Source organism: Nomia melanderi, chromosome 6 (assembly GCF_051020985.1).
Source record: "Nomia melanderi isolate GNS246 chromosome 6, iyNomMela1, whole genome shotgun sequence".
NCBI lineage: Eukaryota > Metazoa > Arthropoda > Insecta > Hymenoptera > Halictidae > Nomia > Nomia melanderi.
In genome coordinates, this window is record NC_135004.1 from 18,361,817 (window position 1) to 18,367,996 (window position 6,180).

Below are 6,180 nucleotides of genomic sequence, written 5' to 3' on the forward strand. Positions count from 1 at the left end.
GCAGGCAACGCGTTAAGCTACAATCTGCGGAAGACGTGCTTACATGGTAGCCGGGGAATTGTTCTCGTGGATGGGAAATGGGATGCAGTATCGGGGAAAATTGATTCGCGAAATCGAGCATCGATATTGGTACGCGCGGGAAATCGCTGGCCGCGGGGAGCCACAGGTATCCAAGCAACGAGGGCGCGGACGCACGTGCCTGTTTTCGATTCTGAAACGGGAAACGAGGTCGTTCACTGTGCTCCCGGCCCGTGGATTGCACGTCATTCCGCGCGTTGCTTATTACATTGATGTCAATGCGTGCATTAGTTACCCACGCATCCCGTGGAACGAGCATTCGCAGCTCGTCCATTCCCGCAGGCTGCTTAAACGAGCGGAATGTTTCACTTAAATGGGTATGTCCTCCCCGGCGTTCCCGCGCGTTCTCCCCTCGTGTCGCGTTCCTTCTTTTATGAACGTGTCCTCCCGCGGCTGGGTTTTCTTTTTCACCGGTGCCGGCCGTGAAAGAAGCGTGCTCGATGCTCGGCTTACACGACCATCGGGGATGTTTCAGTTTCTTCGGCCGCGATCTCTCGTCGGCCAGCAAGATTAAAGGGAAGCGGAAGTGATCGACGGGTCACGGGTATTTATGCAGATACCGAGTTTCAGAGATTGTCCCAGAGATATTAGAAGTAACGAGGATTTGGTATCTCGATTAACCGTGTAGCCGTGTAGGAGGAGTATACTCGTTATGAAGTTATGAAACTTTTCTCGATAAATCTTCTTGCATCGTAATTTATTATTATATTCAGTTTTCTGTTGGGATTCATAGCTCTTGATTCTTATTTCGAAGCTACCGTGGCGTTATTGCATTTGTTTCGCGGAATAAGAAAGAATTGTATACTCGCTGCAGGCGTGCGTACGCTATAAAGACACAATACTTACAATGGAGCCGTATTTCACCTGAAATTATACGTACTTACTGGAATTGATTAAATTCCGTTTAAAGTCCTCGCGGACAAAGGTACCGTTTCGGGCGGAGTAAGAAATTAAACAGAGTATAAATACCATCCAACTAAATGACGGGTGGGTTTATATTGCCGTTGATTATGCGTATCGCGAAAATACAAAAAAAGAAGAAAATGGAAAATCAATGAACAGAGGCCGGTCACGGGAGAGGCACGGCTGAATGCCGCGGGCAATTTGAATTCAACGAAAAATTGAATAGCTACTGAGAAGCGGGGAAGAACAAATTCAGTGAGGCAATGCCGGCCTCTTCATTACATCCGCACCTTGTCGCTCGAGCGTTGAAATAAAACGACGGTAAAAGCGGAGCCGTATAGAATTCAATCTATTTCATACTCCGCATAATTAGGTACGGCGAAAAAGCCACGGGGGCTCTCAAGTTCCCAATTACCTCGTTTGAGGGAGCTCGTTGGATGTCGTTTATGACACAAGCGGCGCCGCAGACATGGCCCCTTTTAAACGGACGACGAGCTCGCCCGCTGGAAATACGAGAGACACGCTCGTTTTTACGCTTTCATTCCAACAAGTTACACGCTGCGACTGTGTATTTATTCCGCGAAAGACACGGACCCGTGTACCACGCCGGGATCAAAGTTTCCGCCGTGGGGAGCACACGACCGAACGGAGGCGTCTTCCGGTTCTGACGCGCGACTTCCTTCGCTGTAGATCATACCCACGCGACTTCCATTCCCTGTTCCACCCACGGTTCCAGAACATTAATTTCGTGTCGCGTTTTCAGCGCCCGGAAACGAAAAAAAAGGATATTGTATGTGACCTGGATCCATGCATGTCTGACAATAATACAGTAACGAAGTGATGGAGAATTTACTTGCTCAGCACTGAGCATTGGAGAGGTGACTCTCGGCCGCCGCTTGATTCGATGCATCAAAAGTATAAAGTTTCGTGTGTAATATTAAACTTCGTACAGGGAATCTATATATGAGATATCGAAATAAAATAGCTTTGACTCTAAAATTGTCCAGAATTCCTGACGTATTAGGGTCACAGGATGTCGTCTACGGTTCATCAGAAAATGTTAAATATTTTTAGTGATATTAAATATTCAATTTGTTCACGCTGGTTTTGTCGTGCTATTACGAACGCTGTGAATCGTCTAATTTCCTTGTGTCGAGTATTTTTATAGAGACATGCCTGGATGCTATAGTTAGCGTTACAGATATCCAGATTTGTGAATCGACAAGAAACGCGTGATCGACGGACACTAGAATATTCGAACAGCGGAACGTTCGAATAAGGTTCTGACTAAAAATAGAACATAGAAGATCTGCGTTACGTGAATGCCATTAAGAGCGACGTGTATTAAGCGAGAACGCGGCGATTAATTGAATTAGCGGAGCACGCTTGTTGCCAAAGTGCACCGCGGATCGCGCCGCAATCACTGTAAACACGCCGCGCCATTGTGTTTATTTTGGAGTTACAATTCGTTTCGGCGTTTCTGCTTCAATCAACGTTCCGGATATTCGATTTTCACGCGATCGACCGCGCCACCGTTTCGCGGGTACACGCTCGGCTGCAATGTCGCGATCGGAATATAAAGAAACCACTAGGAGCATTTCTAGTGCAACTTCATAGAAGTCTCGCAGAATTATTCCGATGATCTCTCGAGACTTGTTCAACCGTCTAGCCGTTCGGATCACTCGAGACGAAAGGTTGCATGGTTACGATCTATAAAACGAGTCCATACTTCACGAACCTTTTAAAATATCAACATCGAACGATCTCCGCTCTGACTTTAGATCCATTCTAGTCAATCTTAGCGACTATTTTCATCTATTCGTTAGTTTGCAACAGACATATTGGCTTTACACGTTTCGAGATGCAATAAAAAGTCCGAGTTGAAACGAAGCTAAATAGCCTGGATAGTGTTATTTGCATCAACGCTGAAACAGTGCAGGAAGCTATTTGAATTCCGAAAGTTACGTTGCACAGCGACGCTGCTTCACAGCAATCTAATCACGGTCGCTCAAGATCGGCCAGGTTTTTCAGTGAAAGCGCCGGCAATAACACTGTTAGCGGTATTTGATTCGAACAGTCGATAATTCGCGAAAGCTAAGACGCAGAAATGAAGGGGGAATGGAACGGCAAACCAACTGGTCGATGTCCCGCCGGAAAGAGGGAGATTATCGGGGCAGAGCACGGTTATCAAACAGGCGGCGGATTGATTTACATCTTCGAACGTTCCGACCAAGCGACGCGCTAATAAATCCGCCAGCTTTCCTGGCCACTCTATCCGAATGCATATTAATTCGCGCGGTTGTTGTTTTAGCCGAGTTCCCGCAAACTTTGCGTAATAACGACGCATCGACCGTTTCACGTAACCGACACGGCAATTAAGCGATGCCTATTAGAATTATGCGCCATTAACGCTTCCCGTTCGAGACGTAATTCTATGGACACTTCGATTCGATTGCCAGCGAACAGAGGAATCGTCGATCGAGATCATCACGGTGGAAATAAACGTAACCTCAGGGTATGCACCTTCGGGAAGTGACGAAGCTGCCTCGGCAGTAATATCGATTTCCTCTTGGCAACGGTCAAGGTGCGATGACTCCCTGTATTTTCAGTGCTGCCTGATTGACACCTCGTTGACAAACCAGTCACATCGCGTCGTTTCCGCGATGGGTAATTCCCCTCGCTCGATTTCCAAGCGCGGTTTCAACGGTTGACGGAAAGTGCCCGGAAACGTGGCGGTGTGGGTCGTATAGGAAATCGTTATCACGGCTACGATTGCTCGTTCGCCGTTGCTTCACTTCGTTAGCTTAGCGTATCGCTCCTCGAGTCACTGAACAATCACAAAACAGAAGTCTATACGCTGGTCGATGCTCTTACCTGCAGGATACTCCGCCTGTTCATTGGACAGCTCGGATAAGAATATTTCGCTGCGGGATTGAGTCTAGAATATCGGCAGGTTTAGAGAAAACCACCAGCTTAGCACTGACGGCGTGCTTTATTTCGCGAAGCAGAAACGAACATTTCACCTCGCGTCCAGCTCGCACGGAAAACAGATTTCTCCAAAAATTCTCCAAATCGTTCGAGTGTAAAACATTCTTAAAGCGCCTATAAAAGCAAACATCGTCGTTCTCGGGTAATCCGAAACGAGTTCCGAAAATTCCGTGGACATTTACTCGCGCGAAAATAATCGGGCAATCGTTTCCGGGCGAATCGCCGTCAGATTTCGTCACGTACGAAACGGGGACGCCGGCTTGGGAAATAATTGAGTCGCGTGCGGGAAAACGCAGATGTTATTCCTCTGGCCGAAGTAACCTGACCGTAAAAGCGGCCGGTGTTTCTGGTGTGTGCACGGAGGTAACGAAGCGCAACGGGATGCAACGGGACAAAGTAATGAGAAAGAGGCGACCGCGGGTGTCTTGGAGCGGTAAAGGTGCGCGTGAATGTCGCACGGCCCGTAGACAAAGGTGGCTGGCTGGGCGCATACGATTCGTCGCGTGATCGTGCGACCACTGAGAATTTCACAGGCGACGCGTACACACACACACACACACAGTGTGCACCGCGGGCTGTTGTTATTCCCGTTTGTCACGAGGATCGCCTAAATGCGACGCGGTAATTTCCGCGTCTGCCACGATGACCGGACAATTTGCTCGCGATTCCATTGTCTGATCCTCACCGTCGAACGGCCACGGAAATGCTGCGAGATTTCGAGCCGTTCCCTCTTCCAGCCCGCGCCGCCCCTCTTCGGGCCCGGAGTTATTGTCGGACTTTCTGAACACCGTAAAACGCGGATCAAAGCTTAAGGCGTTTAAATGCTTTCCTTCGAGTTACGTACTCGCTGCAGTGAGCGTCGCCGCGCGTACGCCGGGGGTGGACCCGGCCGCCGCGCGTTTCCACGGGTAACAACTCGTTATCGCCGCGGAAATTTATAGGAATTTAAAAAGTTTAATCTTTCCTAAACGATCCCGTTCGACGTGCCTTCCCGGGAAATGCGTTTCCTTCGCCCCGGGTAAGAGATCGTATTCCACCGGGGTATTATCCGACGCCGCGCAAGTATTTTCGAACGAGCGAAGAATGTTTCGTAATAAAACAAAGTCGATTCGAAAAATTCCACCTCGACGGACGAGTCTCGGCCGGATTAGCCTAGCGGACTCCATCTCGCCCGCTGTCTTTTTCGCGCACAGCCTCTCGTAAACGTGAAATACCGACAACGGGATTTCGGGAAACTGATGGCATAATTGTGCAGCTGCTTCGATGAATTCGAAAGCGTTCGCCTGTAGGCGTGCAATTAAGCGTGTTCACCGTGAAAGTTGGACGACGAGATCTTTATGGTTCGAAGAAGGATACAGGATTTCTGGAGAAATTACTCTTTTCGACCGGCGCCGAGCTGAACGTACCTCGCGAATTAAAGCAGTTTAACTGCTGCGCGAGGAGTATTGTCTGCATTTTCTTCACGGTGAATTCTGTTCTGTTCCAGTGGCGTTCTTAACTTTATTAAAGCATTAATAATGAATATAAATTACATTAAAATGTAAAATGCAAATGCCCGTGAAGTTCACCGTACTCTTCGGCGTCTTTATTTACCGAGTGGACCCGTCGGAATGAAACCTCGGTTGATTTCGTTTTACCTTTAATGCATTTCTGTTTCGTTAGCCCGGTCCATGACAAGTTTCCATGAATATTTACTGCATAGTGAACACTTTGAAGTGCAGAATATACAATGCAGTGTGTCGCAACTATAGAACCGCGTTGACATTAGCCAAATTGAAATGAAGAAAACGAGCTGGCCTTTCGTCTCAGCTGATTGGACGAAGTCTCGGCGTCGGTAAATCGCCGAGACGGAAGGGTTACAAACACTTTAGCGGGGATCACGCGAAGTATCACGACGCAGGCCGGAGGAAGTGAATGCTAGAGGATGCTCACAACCAGATTAGCGAAATCTCGGAGTCAAACTGTACAACGATTTTCGGCTCTCGCCGGGCGCCGGTAATCTACGAGCAAGTCCGCCCGGGAGAGGTCGAGAAGACTGCGAAGAGAAGACTCTTTGCACTCGGGAAGTCCAACTAAGTTCCAAACTAAGTTAGTAACGTAGATCCTATTAACTAGTAGGGTAATACGGGCCAAGAGTCTTATCGCAGAAATTATCTTCGCTTTATACGATTCTTTTTTAAACTCCTTCTTCGAGCGTCCGTCCGATGTCTT